The following is an 11,789-nucleotide window of genomic DNA, read 5'->3' as shown; positions in this document are numbered from 1 at the left end:
TGTTCTTCAGACCAAACAAAACACCTTCAATTCCTTTCAGTGTTTTCATATTTTAGGGAATTCACAATCCTTAATGCCTCACCACTTGGTCTTAGATCAGAGATTCTTAAAAGTCCATGAACACCTAGGAAATTCATAAATGGGTTTCAAGGAATACTGTAAACCTTCCGAAATTATATATAAAATTCTGTGTATGCATATTTTTTTTTCTGGGGAGATATCTATACTTTCTTTTAGATTCCTAATGAAACATTATCTGTGATCTCCCAAAGATAAGGAATCACTGATGGACAAGTTATTCAGTTTGTCATTGTTGATCTTAAAATGTGGTTCCCAAACTTGTGTATAATGCTGCAGTACAACCAGAGAGAGCACAGAAGAGTTGGTATTTCTCTTGTCAAATTGCTATTTTTCTATTAATGTAACTCAAGCTTCCAGTCACCTCTAAGTGTCATTTGATATTCTTAGTTAACATTAGTTTTATTTGTAAATAAAACTACTAACTCTCTTACCAGCATACACATGGACACACACACACACACACACACACACACACTTGCACACCCAAAACTATATATAATCATTTTCAAGTTGATTTCCCCTGCTATTTTAATCTATCCTTTAATGTGAAATGCATATTCTACATTTAAAATTCATCATGTTGACTTGGCTGTTCATAGTCATAGACACTTTCTTGCATCTTATTTCTTACATTAAGTAACCTTTCTTGTTTCTAGTCATTTATAAATTTGATAACCATGTCTTCTCTCTCATCTTCCAAGTTGTTGATAGAACTGTTGACAGCTCTGTATCAGTCCATAAAAGACACTGCTATGAATCCATTAAGAGCCACACTCTTTGGGAGTTTATCAGTGGAGTATATTGCTATCAATAAATATTTTCCCAGTGTTTTAGAAAATACACGATGAAAGATTTTAATAATGTCTAAATAAAATTAAGGGCTTATTCTATCCGCAACATGCAATTTGCTAATTCTGTCACCACAGAAAATCAGGTTAGTTTGGACAAAACCTTACTGAACGTGGTATCATCATTTGACATCCAGTTACTGACTTTTCCTTTTCAAATTTTTAGTTGGTAATTCCAGAACATCATCAATTTGAAATAATCACTGAAAGATCATCATGTCTAACAATACATTAATCCATAATAACTGTTTGCATAAAAGTGAGCATTTTAGAGTAGTCTAAGGTTTACTTTTACCTTTTAAAATGGATTACCTTCAGAAATTGGTCTTTAAAGCAACCAATTTTCTCTATGATATAGAAACAAGCGTTTTAAGAAGAATCATAAAACTGACCCACCTTGGTATAATGAGCTTACTGTCATTCTTCCAATGGCAAAGTGATGATTCTTTATAATAAACACTGCCACATATAATCATGGTGACTACAGCATAATATATGGAATTGTCAAAACACTATGGTGTGCACCTGAAACGAATATAACATTGTATGTCAGCTATATTTCAATAAAACAAAACAAAGCAAAATAAGACAAAAATATTGCAACACATGATGTTGAATTATTTATGCAAAACTGAACACCATGGGTTTTATGAGATTTTCTTAAAAATGAACATTTTTTCCTTTATTGAATGGTGCATGACTGGAAGAAATAATGATGTAGAAAAAATAAATACTTATGAATTGCTGACCATATCAAGTATTTTAATGTATTTATATCACAGGTGGTGAAAAATAATATTTCTAAAACTTCAAGAATTATATATAAATTAGATGCCTTATTAATTTCAATAGTACATAAAATGTGACGTTGATTTATTCTGTGAACAATGGATTTATCTACAAATGTCAATAATTCGCTAGAACTAAAAATAAGTTAAGAGTACAGTTTGAATGTTGGGCTGTGGTGCAAGTGAAATAAGAGTAAAATAAATAATTTAATTAATAAGAAAAAATATGAAGCATGAAACATATAATTGCAAATGCCTGTTGTTTACTTAAAAATCAATATGTTGCACCGAAAAATTTTTTCCACATTTTAGAAATATAAAAGCACACACACAAAAATTTTAAGAAAAAAATAAAATAAAGTTTAATATGTTTTCTATCAGTTTTTAAACTTTATAAAACATGTTTATAATTAAAACACATTTAATTGTTGCAGGAAAAAAACAGGAACTACTTCAAGAATAACCTCGGTCCTATATAATATCTAATTTTATTTGTTGAGATACAAACCATACTTCAGAATAAAAGGGCTGTCATCCAGGTTCCTAAAAAAGGTGAGGGCTAGAGATGCTAAGGTTAACAGGAAATAAATCATGATAACTTTTTTTAATTTTCTTTTTTAACATTTATTTATTTTTTGAGAGACGGAGAGAGAGCATGAGTGGGGGAGGGGCAGAGAGAAAGGGAGACACAGAATCCGAAGCAGGCTCCAGGCTCTGACCTGTCAGCACAGAGCCCCACATGGGGCTCGAACTCATGAACCGCGAGATCATGACCTGAGCCGAAGTGACACTTAAGCAACTGAGCCACCCAGACGCCCCTAAATCATGATAATTTAATTACATGCAATTTTCCTCACGTATTTATAGCTGGGGAAGTTATCTGAAAAACTGGAAAAATGATTTGAAAGTTTGAGAAAGCTGAGGGCATGTTTTTAGATCAAGTGATATGTAAAGATCTATTGAGCCAAAGGAACTTTCGAACCTAAAATTGTTGAGTCCTTGCATGCATCCGCTCAAATGATACTAACATCCTTCTCACATCACCTCCATCAATACATTACCGCCTGCCTGCTTTCAAGCACATGTGTCCTGTCCACCTAAAGAATGACTATTTCTGTTAACATCAAATCCCTGTCCTCTTCCTACACTCTGCCTACAGCCTTCAGGGAAGATTCATAAAATTATCAGTCATTGAGTCCTGCCATTCTCTTAAGAATGGAAGGGAGTGGCTCTCTTTGGGTTTTGAATTCTGAGTTTAGAGGTTTATTTCTCCATGATAATGGAAATGCAGAGAACAGCAACAAAAATAAATAACATATTCTACTGCATAAAAGATGGGGATCTTCCGCTTTGGGTTCCATCGCTGGTCCTTCCCCTTTGGAGATGAGAGGTGGCGAAAGAGACTATGATGGGCAATGTTTGAATAAACTGTGTACTGAGCACAGAGGCTTGGCCTGCTCCTTACTAGTAGCACGTGCGTACAAATAATTTGTGGTGTAAATTCTGTGGCACCAGAAATAAGAAATGAACTACTTATTTCATCTTCTTAGAAATAAGAAATGAACTACTGTTACACTCAACGGTATAGATAAATATCACAGACGTATAGATGAGAAAAAGGAGATGGTCACACAGAATACACAGTGTATGATTTTTTTTTCTATACGAATTCCACGAAGTGGCAAAATTAACCTATTATGATAGGTTACAGAGAATGCTGGTTACCCTGAGTGTGCAGGGTATTCACTGAAAAGGGGCATGATAAGCACTTCTGAAACATCATGTATCTTAATCTGGCCGCTGGTTACCTGAGTGCATATATACACGTAGAAGCTCCTAGAACTGCAGTTTACCACATTATACTTAAATCATTTAAAAGGCAATATTATTAACACAGGCAATTAAATATAAATCTGCATTAATTGCATGTTTTTCTTTTGTTTTTTTAAGCTATTCTAACAACTCAGCTAACCTACCACCTAAGACATTTTTTTAAAAATATTTATTTATTTATTTATTTATTTGAGAGAGACAGAGAGAGAGAGAGAGAGAGAGAGAATAGGAGGAGGGGGAGGGCAGAAAAAGAATCCCAAGTGGGCTCCCTGCTGATACAAGGTTCCATCCCATGTGAGATCAAGGGTCAGATGCTTAACCGACTGAGCCACTCAGGTGCCCCCACCTAAAACATTTTAAATCTTATTTATGGTGCCTCTCTTATATCCCAACTATTGTATCTAATTTTCATTCCACTTTTAATTTAAGCCACCTTTAACTATTTTTTAACTCAATTTAAATAACTTTTTTTAAAGAGGTATATATTAATTTGCATTTAGCTAGAATTCTAAATTAGTGTACTTGTAATAAATTTTATGAAGATTCTGGGTTAAGACTTCAGAAACAGGGTTTAGAAGCAAAATCTTATAAAGCCCTTTATTTACACACAAGATTAATTATGATAGGATACAAAAACTGTTACCTTTGAGTTTCTAAAAACCACTGTCTTTTTTCATGATTGGGAAAAAATCCTGATTTCAAATTAAGAAACATTGCATAGTATATCTTACGTAATAACATTTGGCAAGAAATTAATAGAAACATTTTTGTTACAGAAGTAAAATTTGTAGAATATTGTATTTAAATGTTTATTTTATAGTAAATAAAATTTTTGGTTAGGCATATGTAATTCTTCAATCGTGTGGGATGCAGATTAATGAGTCAGGATAGCAAAGAAATTCAAAATGTTGCCAAAGAACTCTATAATCTAGAGAACATCTTTCTCTCCCATCCAGTCATTTTTATCTCCCATAGTAGGAGAAAGAAAATATAGAAGAAAAACAACATCCACCAATATGTTGACGTTGTTGGAAGACCATGCAAATATTTCATAAAGAAAAGTCATACTTGGCCCCTGGGTTTTGCTTTCTCAGAAAAGGGAAATACATTTTTCTCTTTCTGAAATGTATGTTTCCAAGAAACAATAGTGATTCCTGGAATTAAACAGAAATCTAATGAAGCCGTAATTTTCCTAATGCCACATGATGCATGTGTGTGTTTTCGGTGATACCTTTCTCCCCCAAATGTCACAGAACTACTGTGTGATGTATCACTCATGCTCATATTTAAATGAAACTTCTGCCTGGAAAAGTACATACTATCTTCCTAAAAATAATTACCTAAGAAGCACATTCCTTCTAATGTTTAAAACCTTGTAGGAATATACTCAACCTTCAAATTTCTTGCGCAGGGAGATTTGTGCTATAATAAGGGAAGTGGGGAATTGGAAAGATAATTGTGTGTGTGTGTGTGTGTGTGTGTGTGTGTGTGTGTGTGTTTGTGTGAGAGAATGCACTAATGCATGCCTATCATCAAAGTCAGGAGAGGAATTTTGTGTACTTGTGACTGGGCAAAGAAAGAGGTCCTGTCATGGTGCTTAAAAAATAAAAATATGGAAGAATTCTTATTTTAATGATGAAACAATAAAGATGAACCTCAGTACAGTAGTTATAGGTGAATTATTAGCAATTTTCCTTCATTATTGCAGGGTGTCGGAATATATGGAAAGTGCCCAAGGTGTATTAGCTTTTAGAATGAATGACCATTGAACTCTCTTCATGATAAGTATAATCGTGGGATATAATAATATGGGATTTCTACTTCCCACAATCAGGCTCATGGAAACTAGAATTTTTGTGGGATGCCCAATTATTCCACTGCTGGAAGGTCAAGAGGGCACTGATGCTTCCAAAATATATAAACAACCAAGAATTATAAAATTCTATGTTCACCAGTGTAGAATTTTACAGAAATTACTATAATACCTTTTGAAGTTTGTCCCATTTATTCAGAATGTTGAGCAATGTATTCATAAGCTATGGATTCTAAATCATCTTCTCCCATTTCACTACGTAGCCTGAAAATATTCCAGCATAAATGAAACAGACTTTCCTATAGGGTATTAGAAACATTTCCAAATATGATATTTTTAATTAAGTGGAATTAATAGTATGGAAAATAAGTAGATTATTGGTATTTCTATTGACTAGATTGCATAGACAGATTGCTTATGTTTGCTTTTCATAGATCTTCACTTATTAATCTTTTTTTAAAATTTATTTTATTTTAAGTTTATTTATTTATTTTGAGACAGAGAGAGAGTGGGCACCGAGACAGAAGAGAGAGAGAGTCCCAAGTAGGCTAGGCACCATTAGTCCAGAGCCCAATGTGGGGCTTGAGCCCACAAACCATGAGATCATGACCGGAGCTGAAATCAAGAGCCGGCTGCCCAACCGACTGAGCCACCCAGGCGCCGCTTCAGTTATTAATCTTTTAAACAAACTTTCTTGCCTCAGGGAAGATTTTCAAAGCATATGAGCATTCTAGCAGTCTTAATAGAGCCACTACCTGAGTTATTGGCAGAACTCAGAAGAACCTGAATTCTTCTGATTAGAAATCAATATATTTGAACTAAGGTAGGGATACTTACACAGTAAAAGCTATTGTTGCTACTTCCCGCCCCCCGCCCCCAATTTTAACACACATTTTTAATGTTTGAGGGGTATGGAGTTGAACAAATCTCTCATTCTGAATAAAGTTCAAAGATCATTGGCTTTTTAAATTTTTTAATTGTTTTATTTCCCTGTCACCATGCCAACACCAGAAAAGAGCTATCTCTCAACTCATGTCTCTGGGTAACTTTCAAAATCAAAGAACATAGTGAAATAGATTAAATAACTCTAAAGTCATTTGTCTTCAAATATTACAAACAAAGAGGTTTAAAAGTCCATCTATGCTACTGTTTTCCTACCTGAATTTTAATTGCTGCTTTTGTGAGAACATCGCTCCCACTCTTCTTTATTGAAAATGGACCATTTTTACTTTGGCAGTTAAATTAGTGGTTTTTTTTCTTTTTTTCCCCACTTCACCTTAAAAACTGTTTCAATGGAAAAACGCTTTCCATCTCCCAAACAGCCAACTTATGAACAAATATATGCCTCACAACCTGGTTTTAAGTGGGGGAACTTGTTATATTAAACATGCCTATCTTTTAGTGACATTCTGGTGTCATCATTTACAGCATTAACAAGTTCTAAATGTCACTTTCCATTGCTAGGTTTAATTCCAGATCTTAGAAGGCACCATAGAGATAATTTATTCTAATAGTTGTAAGCACTTAGAAATGTATTTGTAGGTCCCTTTTCTCTTAAAAAAAAAAAAAAAGTCCATCCAAGTGCATTCTATAAATACATAATTGTGGTGTTTTCTGTTGAACAGGGGTAAGGATGGGGGTGAGGGACAGGTGGACGGACATTTGCTCGGTCACTCTCTATTCTGATCCCTAGGTGCCTCTGAGGTATACTCATGGAAGGTATATTCATGGAAGCTTTGATTGAAAATGTCAGAGCTAGTCTATTCACTTCATTTAAAGCTATAAAATGGATTTGTAAAGGGGAAGTAACTTGCAGAACTCAACACACAGGCCAGTGGATATGAGACGTGAGTCTGATCTACTGAATCACTTAGCTGCCTCATCTTGAATAGTGTTGTCTTGCACACTATTAAAGCAGTTAAGTCACAGAATGAAGCTCAAGTGATATGTGACATGTGAGCCCTTTGTCCCTGTCCTCTTTCTGCAAAATTGCTAAAAATTAATTATTAGGTGGATTTCAATGTGTAAAAATAACTGGCCAGATTAAAGGTATCATTGAATATTTCCAGTTTAAGTCCTCATAGCTTTGATTAGCTTTCTCATAAAAATAATCTACTCTTCCCTAAACCCATCAATGTATGGATTCATTTTGGAAAACCTTCTCTTTTAAAAACAAAGGAATGCTATCTTTGTGTTGACTATGAAACAGAGCTATTCCAATGTCCAAGGCCCACTGTCCAGTCAGTTGCTGGATAGGAACAAAAGGGAAGCGAGGGCAGGGAGAGATTCTAATTGTTATGAATTTTTTTTTCCATTACAATTTTTGGCTTTCTCTAATTGGTATTCTTGTTTTGTTGTTGTTTTTCCTGCTTCTCAAGGTTGAGCAAATGCCAGCTGGCTTCCTTGCTTCCACTGGAGGCTTGAGCTATGATTTTCAGGTTTATTGAAATGGAGAACATGAAAAAAAATCATCAGGAAATGCCTTTATACTGGTTTAGCATTAGCTGGAACAAATGGACTCAGAGAATTTTCTGTCTCCAGTTTTCTCATTACGTATCCTGGTTGCTAAGGAAAACATGTTTGTTTTTAACATATCCAACAGAGAAATTATCAGAAATATCTTTTAAAAATGCAGCTTTCAAAAAATGTATTTTGATGCAGCCAGTTCATTAAAAATCATGCCATACATATCAGTGATCCCAAGTGTGAACTGCTTATGTTCTAACACATTTGATAATTGCAATTTATAAACAGAAATGAGTTTTCATAGTGCCTGAATAAAATCATAGTCACTTATCAAGGCGAGCTAATAACCCTTGTTTAATTGATAACATCACTAAAATATTGTATATATACAATGAACAACCAGAGCGAATATTATGACTTCAAACAAATAATGCTTCCATACTGAATTTTAATGACATACTACTTTTGATAGACGTAGATTACCAGATACGAAGTTACAACAAAATTAGCAACATTTTCAAAGTGATCTTGTTAGCCATTTCTCAAATTTGAATAATTTTAAAATTCCTTTTAAAGAAAAATGACTTTGAGCTATTCTTATAATAACATTTAACCTGTATGGGTATAAATAACGTATACACGACAAAGTTCTTATACATCTTATACATCTATTTAAAAAAAAGTATAATACAAGTAAAATTAAAGCATTAGAAGGGATTTTTTTCCTCTCACCATTTAAACATGGCAAGCACTTTTGAGTTGAGATGTTAACAACATACCCCCTTTGCAGAGATTTAATGATACATGTTTCCCTTTTCTGAGCTCTGCAAATCTTTGCTTGATCAGCACAAATTAATATTCACTTAATGGGAAGGAATAATTCATATAGAAAATCTATACCACTTCTTTTCTGATCATAGCAATAATGATTAGAATACCATGGCACTGCTATGTAGCACCAAAGAATCATTGGCATACCTCAGAGATATTGTGGATTTAGTTCCAGACCACTGCAATAAAGCAAATGTTGAAATAAAGCAAGTCAAAGGGATTTTTGGTTTTCCAGGGCATACAGAAGTTATATGCACACTATCTATAGTCTGTTAAGTGTGCAACAGCATTATGTCAAAAAAAACCATTGTACATATCTTAATTAAAAAATACTTTATTGCTATAAAATACTAATAACCATCATCTGAGCTTTCAGTGAGTCATAGTCACTGATCACAGATCACCATAACAAATATAATAATACTTAAAAAGTTCGAAATACTATGAGAATTACCAAACACAGAGACAGGAAGTAAGCAAATGCTGTTGGAAAAAATGGCACCAACAGACTTGCTCTAGGCAGGGTTGCCACAAACCTTCAATTTGTAAAAAATGCAGGATCTGGGAAGTGCAATGAAGCAAAGAACAATAAAATGAGGTATGCCAGTATACACACAAATGAACACCTATTTGAATAACACCTATCAGTTCAGAGTAAAGAAGCTGTCACCTGTGACGTTTGTCTTTTTAAGTTTTGTGATGGAGAACACAGAATTAAAAAATTATTGTAGAAATCTTTGTGGAAGAATTCTATTGTAGAAAGAACACATTTTGGTGCCTCTCGGGTTTACCACACTCTAGCCTAACCTTGCTGGAATCTTGAATGTCTATGATTTTTAAATAACTTTAGTGTGATAAAATGTATATACGACTCCTCCATTCGAGGAGCACACGTCCATCAGTTTTGAGAGATGTATATGCTGAGAACCCACCATGACAAGATACAAATGCTGTTTCTATCAACTACAGAAGTGTGTTTCTGTCCCTCTGCAGTCCATGTGCTAGCTAGCTACTGTGATATTCTATCACTACGCATCGGTTTGCATTTCAGAGTTTTTATTGGATATGTACTATTTTGTGTCTGATTTCCTTCACTAAGAATAATGACTTTGAGTTTCATCTACCTTGTGGGCATTATCAGTTCGTTCCTTTCTCTTTGCTGTAGAGTTTGAATCTCTGTGATTTTATCTCTGCTGTATATCCTTAAACATTTTAAAATTATTGTTTATTTAATGTTTATTTTTGTGAGAGAGAGATAGAGTATGAGTGGGGAAAAGGTAGACAGAGAGGGAGACACAGAATCTGAAGCAGGCTCCAGGCTCCGAGCTGTCAGCACAGAGCCCTACATAGGGCTCAAACCCACAAATCCATGAGATCATGACCTGAGCTGAAGTCAGGCACCCAACCAACTGAGCCACCCAGGCCCCACTAAAAATTTCCTTAAATGTTTATTTATTTTTGGGAGAGACAAAGTGTGAGGCGGGGGGGGGGGGGGGGGGGGGGGACAGTGAGAAGGAGACACAGAATCTGAAGCAGGTTCCAGGGGAAAGAAAGGTGGTAAAAAGCAGATCAAGAGGGGCAGCCTGATGTCAGAGGCCAGATACTCCCCCTTGCAAGCTTTTGGCTTCTGAAGTCTTGTCGCTTGTATAAGCCTGCAGCCAGGAACCAGAAGCTTGACTGTACTAGCCCCGCCCAAGCAGGAAACACATTTGTATAAAAGGCCAGTAAAACCTAAGCTAGGTGCTCAGCCTTTGGAGATGACTCCGCTGGACAGGCACCAGTGCGAAATAAACAGTCTTTTCAGATTGCCTGATTGCATGTTGCCTGTCCCTTCCAGGGAGCCGAGTATTTGCTGTAACACGAGGCTCTGAGCTGTCAGCGCAGAGCCTGATGTGGGCTGAACTCACAAACCTGGAGGTCATGACCTGAGCCAAAGTTGGACCCGTTTAACCCTTTGCTGTAGATCTAATAACAGTAGAGCTTGAGAATCTCTACGTTGGGTGAGTGGTTCACTGGCAGATGACCTAGAGACATGTGTTTCTGAAGTTGTGAAAAAGGAACAATAAGGAGTTCAACCTGTAGCGGATTCCGGGCCCCACCGTCACACCCACGCAGGAGGTGCCGCAACCAGCAGCCTGCCCCTGTCCCCGCCCTGCCAGGAGAGTGGCAAGGTCAAGACCAGCAGCTGCCCACCTCCCGCACCCTCAGCGCTGCGGACATCAAGGCCCGCACCTCGACAGGCAGGAGCGTAGGGAGCTACAGCCCGGTGGCCTCACATCGGTAGTGCTTGTCCCCAGGGAACAAAGAAGTCAACACAAGGAAGGTTTTAAGAACACAAAAGTGGTTCAGTGTAAGAAACGGATTTGGTTTCATCAACAGGAATGACACCAAGGAAGATGTAATTGTACATCACACTGTCATAAAGAAGAATAACCCTGGAAGGATCGTGGCAGGGTGGGTGACCAGGGATGGTGGAGTTTGATGTTGAAGGAGAAAAGGGTGTGGAGGCAGCAAATGTGGCAGGCCCTGGCGGAGCTCCAGGGCAAAGCAGTAAATATGCAGCCGACCGTGACCTTGAGAGATGCCCTCGACGTGACAGGGGTCCTCCATGCAATTCCCAGCAAAATTACCCAAATAGTGAGAGTAGGGCAAAGAAGGAGGGATCAGACCATGTTCCAGAAGGCCAGGCCCCACAGCGCCGCCCTCCGGCAGGCCACCGTTCCCACCTACCTGCTTGCAGAGACCCACTGGGAGTCAGCCACAGCCTTCCGACCCTCCAGCACAGGGAGAGGTAATGGAGGGAGCGGACAACCAGAGTGCAGGAGAACAAGGTAGGCCAGTGAGACAGTATATTGGGGGTACAGAGCACAGTTCTGGAGGGATTCTCGGAGCCAATCACATGCAGTGATTTGTATAGCCAACCACAGGCTAGGGAGAATCAATGCAGAAGATATGGAAAATCAAGGAGATGAGACCCAATGTCAAGCAGCCACCTCAACATAGGTACTGTGGCTACTTCAATCCCCTACACAGATGCCGGGAAAACCCTAAGGCACAAGCTGTCGAAGAGACCAGCTGAGAATTCATCAATCAGCTCCCAGGCTGAGCAGGGTGGGGCTGAGTAAATGC

The 11,789-nt window shown here is 37.1% G+C and overlaps 1 pseudogene; it reads left to right on the top strand.

The window, feature by feature from the left end:
• The first annotated feature begins 979 nt into the window (after nt 1–979).
• Nucleotides 980–11,739, top strand: LOC125937788 (Y-box-binding protein 1-like; annotated as a pseudogene).
• The last annotated feature ends 50 nt before the right edge of the window (nt 11,740–11,789 follow it).

The sequence above is a fragment of the Panthera uncia genome, assembly GCF_023721935.1.
Source record: "Panthera uncia isolate 11264 chromosome A3 unlocalized genomic scaffold, Puncia_PCG_1.0 HiC_scaffold_12, whole genome shotgun sequence".
NCBI classification, from domain to species: domain Eukaryota; kingdom Metazoa; phylum Chordata; class Mammalia; order Carnivora; family Felidae; genus Panthera; species Panthera uncia.
This window is presented reverse-complemented; position numbering and strand designations above follow the sequence as displayed.